An 11,689-nucleotide genomic window follows, 5' to 3' on the forward strand; every position below is an offset into this window, starting at 1 on the left:
CCTAATATGTGGCAGGCACTGTGCTAAGAACTGAGGGTACAAAAAAAGTAAAAGACAGTCTTGCCTTTGAAGGGTTCACAATCTAATGGGAGAGATAACAAACAAGCAAATATTCAGACAAACTATAAGATAAATAGGAAAGGATTAACAAAGGGGAGACTTTAAAGAAGAATTAAGAGTGATTGGGAAATGGCCTCCTCCTTTGAGTCTGTGAATGTTAGCACGGGGAAGGATAGTAGGAAATTGGAATGGCTAAGGAGATCTGGAAGGTGCAAGGATGGGGGATGGGGCAGAGGAAGAGGAATCTCTGCAGTAACAGTAAAAGTTGTGGGAATAAGGGGGTAATCTCCTTGTGTGGGGTAATGAGAGACTGTAGATGGAAGAATTTCTGAGGAACATAAACGGGAGCCTGATGGGGGAGGAGAAGAGAAACCTGGCTGCTCTCACTAGTCTCTGTCCCTCCCCCATGGCTGAGTTTGCAGCCCCCTTTTGAGCCAACAATTTTCTCCCTCTTGTTGAAGAGGTTGTGCTAGAGAATCGAGTCTCCATGGCAACCTAGGATGCCCAGCAACAAGTCTGAGGCCAGGCCACATGACTGCAAATGAACTAATCAGATGTCTCCTGAAAGGAGGTCATCGGGAGCCAAAGTCCCCAATGCTCTCAGCACAGCCTTGGGGCTAATTACCGTAATTGCTGGTGTAGGGCTCCTGGGGTGGAAGTGAGGGGGGACCCCGCTGGGCGACTGTTCAGGGGTCTGATTCATAAAGGAGGAACCATCGAGGAAGCCTGAGTTTCCCTGTCCTGAAGGCAAAATCTACCTTCCTGGGGCCCATCACTCAGAGAGGCAGAAAGTCACAGACTGTCAGAGCTGGAAAGAATTTTATTATCCATCTATTCCAACTCCCTCATTTTCCAGATGTGGAAACTGAGGCCCAGAGAGGGAAAGCCACCTAGGTCACACAGCTAGTAAGTGGATTAACTGGGCTGGAAGCCAGCTCCCCTGAGGACTAGAGTTTGGTATAGTGTGAAAGGCACTGGATTTGAAGTCAGAGGATGTGGGTTTGAATCCCATCTGTGTTACTTACTATCCATATGACTGTCCTTTCTCCTCTCTGGAATTCAGTTTTTTTCTCTATAAAATAAGAAAATTGGACTAGATGAGCTCCTGAGGTCTACTCCAGTTATAAACCTTGTGATATGAGGACTCCAATGTTTTCTGTACCATAACACAATTCAGATTCTCAGCTTGAGAAGGGACATCATAGGCCATCTAATTCAACTTCTATTTATCTATCAGCTTCCATCCCTCTATGACAAACCCAACAAGTGGTTTTCCAGCCATTCCATCCCATACCCCAAAGAAGGGTGAACTCAGTGCATCTGGAGGCAGCTGTTTCCTCTTTGGAAAGTTTGGCCTTAATCTATCCCTGCGATTTTCATGGCTCATTGTTCCAACCTCTGGAGCCAAGAAGATTATGTGGAGGCTCTGTGGAACACTGGAAGAGACATTAGGTTTAGAGTCAATCCCCTCTGTCCCTAGCTGGCTCTTTGACCTCAGGCAAGTCCCTGAATCTCTCTAGGTCTCAGTTTCCTCACTAGAAAAAAAACAAAACTTTGGTTTAGATAACCACTAAGATCCCTTCTGGCATTAAATCTATGACAGCCCCTCAAACTCTTGACAGAAGTCACTGTCTTCCTTAAATCTTCTCTTCTCCAGGCTAAATATCCCCAGTTCCTTCAATTGATCCTTTTGTGATCTGATCTCAAGACCCTTCTCCATCGTAATGGTCCTCTTCTGGACATTGTCCAGCTTATCAATGCCCTTCCTAAAATGTTCTTCCAGAACTGAACACAATATTTCAAATGTGGTCTAACCAGGGCAGAATATAATAGATCTATTGTTTCTCTGTTCCTCAGTGCTATGCCTCCCTTGCTAAGGGACAGCTAGGTGGTGCAGTGGATAAAGTACCAGTGCAGGAGTCAAATCTCACCTCAGACACTCACTAGCTGTGACCATGGGCAAGTCATTTAACCCCAATTGCCTCATCCTGGGTCATCTCCAGTCATCCTGATGAATATCTGGTCACTGGATTCAGATGGCTCTGAAGGAGAAGTGAGGCTGGTGACCTACACAGACCTCTCTCACTCAAAATAAAGTCAAGTGCAAGTCATGTCATTATTTCTCTGATGGCATGGTCTTCTTTGGCAATGAAGGACAAACACTCACTCTCTTAATTGAGCCTAAGATCTCACAACTGTATCACACTATTTTTAGCTGAATGACTTTCTAACCCAGCTCTCATCCAGATAGGTTCTCTTTCTACCGATGCAGATCACATCCCATCTATGCCCACCCATCTCATGTGCATCTTGTCTATGTCTTCCTATAAATCCAGTACTCCTGATACTATGTGGAGGCCAATGATTACATATGAGCAGTCCACTGATTATCTCTGGCTCTTGTGATGCAATTAGCCCACATTTTTTCCCCAGTCACACATCTTTCTGATAATAAATTTTACCTTGTTTCTCTTTTGCAAGTCTTCATTTGCTATGCACTACAACCTGCTCCCTCTCCCTTCCATATTGACCTTCAGGAGACCTTCAACTTTGACTTCAAAGACCAATCTTCTAGTATTCACTCACATGAGAAGAATAGTTGTTGAAAAGATGAGTTTTTCTTCAGGGAGAAGCTTCGGGGTCACTATAAAGCAGTTTGGATATTTGAATAACATGAATATGGGCATAAATTGTAATTTCTTTGTAACACAGTTTAATCTCCCTTATCTCATTTGATACAATTCTTTAAGTATTGTCATTTTAATTTTACAGATGAAGAAACTGAGGTTTAAAGAAATGATTATATCTAAAGGATACATAGAATAATACTGGATGCTCACTAAGACCTTTTCCATTGCTAACATTGTATGTTGCATGTTCTAAGATTGTTTTTAATGCTGTTTATTCTGTAACATTCCCTAAAATTACAAAGTGAATTAATGGATAATCCAGGACTAGAATCCAATTCTGTTCAATCCCTGGCCAAGAATCTTTTCTTTGCACTATGATTTTCAGTTGAAAATGGGTTCTTTTTGGGAGAACTTCATGGTTCTTAAGATCTGTTCATTCTTGGAGTTGTGGGAAGACAGGGACACTTATACATTGTTTGTGGAGCATGAAATGGTGTGACCATGCAAGAAAGCAATTTGGAATTTCTCTAAGAAAGTGATTAAAATGTGACTACTCCATGACCTAGTGATTTCACTGCTAAGCATATACCCTAAGGAGACTGAAAGCAGAAAAATCCCCTAAACAACACACATATATATACATATATGCATGTATGTATACACACACTTTTATAGTAGAAACAGTTGGAAATAAAATAGACCTCCAACAATTAAGGAATGGCTAAACCAATTGTGATATTTAAGCATAACAGAATACTACCTGCCATAAAAAACTGTGAATATGAAGAACTTCAAGAAGCACAAGATGACTTATATGAACTGATGTGGGAAACTGAGAAGCAGGAAATTAATATACATAATCATTTCAAAATGTTTAGAACAAAAACATTTGAAATAGTGTTGTGTAATATAACGATCAAAATTGGTCATGCATAAGAGATAAGAAGATGCATCCCTCCCCACTTTCCTCTTTGCAGAGCTAGGGAACTAAAAATATGGAACATTGAATACAGTTAGACTCAGCTAATGTATTGGTTAGTTTTGCTGCACTGCTTTTCCCCTCTTTGTTTTGTTTTTTGTTATAAGGAGCAACTTTTTGGGTAGGGATGGGTTATATTTGGGAATGAAGGTAATACAAAAAGAAAAAATATCAATAATGTTTTAAATTAAAGATGCTGAAGGTAAATCAGCAAAAAAAAAGGCACTTGATTTATTTCAGAAACCCAAATTCTGGTTTTCTAATCTCATGTTTTCAATTGATTCCTTGCATTAATGAATTTAGAGCTGGAATGGATCTTAGAACTCATATCTTCCAATGGAAGTGGGATGTACCTAAGGGTGTGGTGGACTTGAGAAAGTGATAGAGAAAATGTTAATAACACAACTTAAAAGTAATTTAAAAATTAAAGATCTGTTTGTTCTTTAGGGACATAACTTTCAAGAGTCCCTGGCTTTTATGGTAAGAATAAGTGAAGTTACAGTGTAGGGAAATGAGGATAATTACAATGATGATGGTGATGGCTCACATTTCTATAGCATTTTAAGGTTGCCAAAGCACTTTTCTGAAGGCAACCCTGTGAGATAAGGGATGCAAGAATGACGGTCAACTTCATCTCACAGTAGAAAGCAGCCGAGGACAGGAGCAGAGATTTCCGTTTGGAAATCAGCTAATCCAAGTTGTCATCTTGCAGGTGATAAAACTGAGGGCTACGGAAGTTAAATGATTTGACCAAGGTCATAGAGCTAGTAAGTAGATGGACTGTGAGCCCAGGTCCTCTGACTCAGAATACAATGGTCTTTCCATTATACCCCATTATAATCCCCCGTCCTCACCACTAATTTGCTTTATGAGCATGAACGAGTCCCTTCACCTTGTCTAGTTTTGACTGTTCAGCTGCCGGTGGAAATACACACAACCACTCAGACTATCCCCCAGTGTGGTTGGAAGCATCAGAGGAGAGCGATGAGGAGATGCTTTGCAGAGTATCATGGAATCATGGGAATTAGAGCTGGATTCTCTCATTTTATCAACAGAAAAAATGAGTCTCAGACAGGTCAAGGGATTCTTTTAAGATGACACAGGAAGTAAATAGTATCATCATCCACAAAATTTCTCTTATTGTTGATAGTGGTTTCCAAATATTTTGATCTCAGGATACCTTTACATTCTTAAAAATTATTGAGAACTCCTCAAAAATATTTTGTTTATGTGTGTGCTATTTACCGATGTTTACCGTATTAGAAGCTAAAATGTCATAGTATTATTATGAAAATAGTTTTGACCTCACAGGCCCCCCTGAAAGAGTCTTGGGGACTCCCACATTTTGGAAACTGCTAAGATAAGGTGCCCAAGGCCCCACGTGATGTGCTGGGAACAAAGAAAGCTAAGACCTGCTGTCTATCTCAAAGGCACCTGCAGCCTACTTGTAGGGCTTGAGTGGTATTATTATTATTAATCAAACACCATAGAGGGGGAGAGATGGAAGATCACAGTAACCTCATTTAATCTTCCACAGCCAGGCTCAGGTAGAAAAGGGCTGTTGTGTGCATGTGTCCCTACTCTTCTGGATGGCTGAGTCAATTAATCTCCTCCTAGGCAGCCAACGGGTCGAGTTTCTGGAATGAGGGCAGGTGTGTAAAACGTAACCTCATTTCCTTAATCCCCTAGGGCTACAAATCCTGCCCTGAAAGCAACAACGACGTAGCACCCTCCTGTTCAGGTGGGCCAGAGCCGCCATCTGTGCACAGAGACAGCGTCTCTATAGCAACAGGGATGAAGAAAGGGGATGTCTGTATGTGTGAGAGAGAGAAACTGAGGGGGGGGAAGGGAGAGAGGACCCTTATTTTTAGATTGTTTAAATGGCGAAATGTGCCATTAATTAATACTCACCACTTATCAGTGGCAAAAATGGCTACTCTCAGGAGCATGAGGGAATCTGATCTGGTAGATTTGTGAAAGGCTTTTGTCTCAAAAACCAGTTGTGTTTGCTTTACAAACAGATTGCCAAATCCAAGGAACCTAGAGACTAAGACATTAGAAACCAGCTTTAAAACATTCTGAGACCCTTTCTTAGTTGAAAGTTTGAAAATTCCATCATGGTAATGATAATAATGGTGGTGATGGTAATGGTATTGGTAACAACAGCTCACATTTCTCCAGAGCTTTAAAGTTTACAAAGCTCTTCATTCATGGTCCCTGGTTTGAGGTCATTTTGGGGAGAGAGAGGCATCCTTTCACCTTTGTCAGAAGACAATCCCTAGTCTGCCTGGAAGTGCAGCGCAGGTGCCCGCTGCCACATCAGGCCTTTCTTGATCCCCACCCCCTCAGCCTTCCATTATTATAACTCTTTTTTTCTTGAAATTATTTTGTATTTACTTTCTTCTAGTCATGTTCCATCTGCCCGGGTAGAAAGTAAGTTCATTCAAGGTAAGCGCAGTTTGTTTTGTTTTTGACTTTGCATATGCACAGTTCCTTGAACACAGTAAGTACTTATTGACTGGCTGTTGAATTAAATAGAATGAAATTTTAAAAGAAAGAAATTGTTTATATTTGAAGGAAAGAAACTTGGAGACAGAAGATCTGAGTTCATATCTGGATTCTGCCACTTATTAGCTGTTTGACCTTGAACCAATCACTTATCTCATGTGAGTTTCTGATTCTGTAAAATGAAGTCATAATAATCCTTATGCTACCTATTTCATAGGACTGAGTATCAAATGAGAAATAGATGTATAGGGTTTTGTAAACTGGAAAGTGCTACATAAAGGTGAGTTATTCATAGACTTTGCAGAAGCCCACACGGAAGACTGAGATTAAAGAAGTTTAAAGTGGTAGAAAGACATTGAATTTGGAGTCTCTGGAGCTGGGTATGAATCCCACAGAGGTTACTTAATTTTAGTGTGATCATTCCGGGCAATTCACTCCCCTTTCAACCTCAAGTTTTTCCTTTGTAAAATGAGGAGGTCAGGCCAACCAAATGACCTCTTCCAAATCTAAATCTTCTGACTTAAGGGTAATATTGAGACATGTTTCAGTAGGGATCCACTGCAGAGTGGAAATAGAGGTAAGTAAAAAGTAAAATTATTTGACAAAAGTCATCAAATTATTTCCTTTGATCCACTGAGAATTTATAGAGTCAAATTGACAAAAGTAACTTTCTCAAAATCATCCAGCAAGATAATGGAAGAACTGGTTCTAGAACCAAAGTATCCTGATTCTTTTTCCACGATTCTTCTCTCCTGCACCTTACTATGGAAAAAAATTAGTCATCCCATAAATTCAAGTCAACAAACATTTTATCAGGTACCTACTTTTATGAAGGCATAACCTTCCAGAACATAGTGTCATCTAAATACCATGATAAGGTATCAGAGGAAGAATTTAATAAAGCAGGAAGACAAGTAAATGAAAAACTATGATACAAAGGAGAATGTGACAAAATACCAAGAAGAAACTCAGGCAAAGGGTTATGAGAAAACTGAGCAGGGAGCTCTTGGCACCCCACACTCCTCCATATCTTTGCACTGGCTGTCTCCCATGCCTGGAATGCTTTCCCTCTTCACCTCTACCTCTTAGTTTCCCTGGATTCCTCCAAGACTCAGCTTAAATGTCCTCTCCTTCAAAAGACCTTTCCTAGTCTTGCCTCCTCATCCCTGCTTCTAATACCTCCCCTCTGAGAGGCCTTCCATCTATTCTGTATATATCTTGAATGTACATAAATATTTCTTTTGTTTCCTTCATCAGAACGTGAGCTCTTTGAGAGCAGGAACAGTATTCTGCCTTTCTTTGTATCCCCAGCAATTAACACAGTGTCTGGCATATAGTCAGTTCTTAACAAATGTATTTTGACTGATTTAACTTGTAGCTGGGGTAGGAGGGAAATCAAGGAAGGCTTCACGAAAGAGGTAGTATGTGAGTTGAACCTTGAAAGAAAGGAAAGGGAGTATACCTGACAAGACAATCCCAGGAACTATACAAACACAATTATAAAACACTTCACACAAATGAAGTCAGACCTAAACAACTGGAAAAATATGAACTGCTCATGGGTAGGTTGAGACAGATAAAAATGACAATTCTACCTAAATTAATCCATTTACTCTGTGCCATAAAACTCAAACTACCAACATTTTTATAGAGCTAGAAAAAATAATAACATAATTCACCTGGAAGAACAAAAGGTCGAGGATATCAAAGGAATCAATGAAAAAAAATGTGAAGGAAGGTGGTCTAGCTGTACCAGATCTTAAACTGCATTATAAAGCAGGAATAATCAAAACAATCTGGTACTGGCTAAGAAGTAGAGTGGTGGATCAGTGGAATAGATCAGGTACACAATACATTATAGTAAATGATCATAGTAATCTAGTATTTGATAAACCCAAAGATCCAAGCTTTTGGAACAAAAACTCATTATTTGACAAAAACTTCTGGGAAAACTGGAAAACAGTATGACAGAAACTAAGCATAGACCAACATCCTGAACTCTCTACCAAAATAAGGTCAAAATGGGTACATGATTTAGACATAAAGGATGATGCCATAAACAAATTAGGAGAGTGTGAAATAGTTTACTTGTTGTTGTGTTCATCCTTCATTGTTGAAGAAGACCATGCCATCAGGGAAATGATGACATGACTTGCATGTGACTTTATTTTGAGTGAGGGAGGACTGTGGAAGGTCACCAGCCTCACTTCTCCTCCAGAGCCATCTGAATCCAGTGACCAGATATTCATCAAAATGACTGGAGATGCCCCAGGATACAAAAGAACCCCTTTAAGCCAAGGTCCATTCAGGTATTCACTTAGGGTGAGGTAATGCCCATTCAGTGAATAGGCCTATTTAAGAAGTAGTCAGGGGATGGCCCCTTTAATGACGTAAAGAAAAATAACTGTCAGATCTATGGATAAGGAAAGAATTTAGGACCAAACATAAAGAGCATTATGGAATATAAAATGGATAATTTTGATTATATAAAATTAAAAAGGTTTTGTACAAACAAAACCAGTGCAACCAAAATTAGAAGGAAATAAGAAAACTGGGGGGGGGGAGGTGTAGCACTAAGTATCTCTGATAAAGGCCTCATTTCCCAAATACATAGAGAAATGAGTCAAATTTATAAGAATATAAATCATTTCCCAATTGATAAGTAGTTAAAGGATATGAACAGACGGTTTTCAGACAAAGAAATCAAAGTTATCTATAGTCACATTTTAAAAAATGCTCTAAATCACTATTGATTAGAGAAATGCAAAACAACCTTACATCTATCAGATTTGCCAATATGACAAAAAAAGGAAAATAATAAATTTTGGAAGGGATATCAGAATACTAATGCACTGTTGCTGGAGTTGTGAATTGATCCAATCATTCTGGAAAGCAATTTGGAACCATGGAATTATGAAACTATACTCAAAAGACTATAAAACTGTGCATACTTTTTGACCCAGCAATTCCACTGCTAGGTTTATATCCCAAAGAGATTTTAAAAGAGGGGGGAGGACTTATTTGTGCAAAAATATTTATAGCAGCTTTTTTGTGATGACTAAGAATTGGACATTGAGAGGATGTACATGAATTGGGGAATGGCTGAACAAGTTTTGGTATATGATTGTGATGGAATATTATTGTGCTATGAGAAATAACAAGGAGGATGGTTTCAGAAAAACCCAGAAAGATTTACATGAATGGATGCAAAGTGAAGTGAGCAGAACCAAGGGAACATTGTATACAATAACAGCAATATTGTACAATGAAGACCTATGAGTGATTTGGCTATTCTCAGCAATACAATGATCTAAGACATTCCCAAAGGACTCGTGATGAAACATGCTATACGTCTCCAGAGAAAGAACTGATGTTGTCTGAATATAGACTGAAGCACACGATTATTTAAAATGAATAATATGGAAGTGCTCTACATAATTGCACATGTATAACCTATATTAGATTGCTTACTGTCTCAGGGAAAGACAAGGGGAAGGGAGGAAGACAGGGATAGAATTTTCAGCTCAAAGCTTAAAAAAAATATTTTAAACTATTTTAACATGTAATCAGGGGAGAATAAAACAAGGAGAAAAAAAAGAAAGGAGTATCTTCCACTTTGGGATAGCTTTCTTTGTTAGGAAATTTTGCCTTATTCCAAACCTAAACTTACCTCTCTGAAACTTCCACCCTTTACTCCTTATTCTGTCTTCTGAGGCCAAGCAGAACATATTAAATGACAAACCTTCAAATACATGAAGACAACCATTATTTCCCCTGTCCTGAGTCTTTTCTTCTCCAGAATAAACATCCTTACTTACTTCAATCAATTCTTATGTGGTATAATATCAGGGTCCTTTCCCATTTTGGTTGTCTTCCTCAGAATGCTCCCTAGAGTTTCCATATCCTTTCTAAACTATGGTGCCTCAGGGTGAATCTAATGACCCAAATGTGACCTGCTCAGAGTAGAATCCATTTGAACTATTCCCTCCCTAGCCCTGACTACCATGCCTCTTAATGGAACCAAAGATTGAATTAACTTTTTTAGCTGTCATGTCATCCTGTGGAGTCATGATGAGATTTCAGCCTACTTAAACTCCCAGAAACTTTTCAGATGGATTACTGCTGCCTATTCATTCCTCTATGATCATGTACTTATAAAGTTGACATTTTTACTTAAAGTGTAAGATTTTATATTTATCCCTATTAAAGTTCATCTTGAGGGGCAATGTTATATGGTAGATAGTGCTGAATCTGGAAGAAACCCAAGAAGACCTGGGTTCAAATTCTCCCTCATATTATACTATTTTGCTGTGTAACCATGGGCAAGTCACTTAATCTCACTAAGGCTATAAATTATGGATATATGGTAATCTGTATTGGGGGGAAGGAATTCACAGTTCTTTAACATATTGGTATAAATTTTATCTTAACAAACTTACCCTAACATTAACTATTGAGAGATTTTTTTGAATGGTAACTCTGTACCTAGAGTATTAGATCTTCTCCCTAGCTTTTGTCATCTACAAATCTTATCAAATAACTTCATCCAAGTCATTGATAAAAATACTAAAAGGCACAGAGCCAAATACAATTCCTTAGGGCTCACAACTAGAGAACACCTTTCAAATTGACGCAGACCCATTCATGCTATTTGTATGATCCAATCATTCAATCAGTTTTGAATCCACTTAACTGTATTATCTGACACTGGAGCAAAGGAAAAGACAGTGAGGGAGGTTGTTAAGGGGATTTGAAATTCGAAGTTGGGAGAAGAGGACACTTTTTACAGATAGTCTCATTTTTTCTTAGTAAAATATGAAGTGAGATCTTCTGCTAAAAGGTCAGCAAAGGGGATGATGTAGATCAGTGCTGTCAAATTCAAACAGAAATGGGGCCACTAAACCATACATAAGGATGCCTATAGGATGTATACCAACTTAGAAAACTATATGTTTTCTATATATATTTGCACTATTCTATTTATTCTATTTTAAATATTTTATTCTATTTATTTATTTTGTTAAATATTTCCCAATTACTTTTTAATCTGGTTTAGGTCTCACTCAGAGATGTTGGGGGCCTTGTGTTTGACACTTCCAATTGCAGATGACTTACGGCAGAAGATAAGGTTTGAGGAACACATATTGTGAGAAGTGTGATAATGTTACAACCAGGGAAGGATAAAAAGGATTGATATGACTCAATGAGGACCCAGTTGAGATAAGATTTTTCATAAACCATAACTTTCATTAAAATATTTTTGAGTTTTGCTATTCATTGTCCTATTGTTTATAAATTCTATTATCTTCCCTTTTTTGGAAAATTAGAGCATTTCCCCTTCTCCAATTCTGTGGCCCTTTTCTTATTCTCCAGTCTTTCAGAACTTACTAACAGTGGCTCAGTAATCACATCCACCAGTGGTTTCAGTACCCTGAGATACAGTTCATTCCATTCTGATGACTTAAACTCATCAAAGATAACTTAGGTATTCTCTTATTATTGGTTTGGATGC

The 11,689-nt window shown here is 38.6% G+C and overlaps 1 long non-coding RNA gene across 1 annotated transcript in view; it reads right to left on the bottom strand.

Moving 5' to 3' along the window:
- Positions 1-11,689, bottom strand: part of LOC140499898 (uncharacterized) — a 31,992-nt gene that overhangs the window by 18,171 nt on the left and 2,132 nt on the right. Inside the window, exons 2-3 of the long non-coding RNA XR_011965583.1 lie at positions 9,848-9,919; positions 2,523-2,704 (exon numbers count right to left, since the gene is read on the bottom strand). This is a non-coding gene — a long non-coding RNA (uncharacterized lncRNA). The remainder of the gene's footprint in view (positions 1-2,522; positions 2,705-9,847; positions 9,920-11,689) is intronic.

This window comes from Notamacropus eugenii, chromosome 4, assembly GCF_028372415.1.
Source record: "Notamacropus eugenii isolate mMacEug1 chromosome 4, mMacEug1.pri_v2, whole genome shotgun sequence".
Classification (NCBI taxonomy): domain Eukaryota; kingdom Metazoa; phylum Chordata; class Mammalia; order Diprotodontia; family Macropodidae; genus Notamacropus; species Notamacropus eugenii.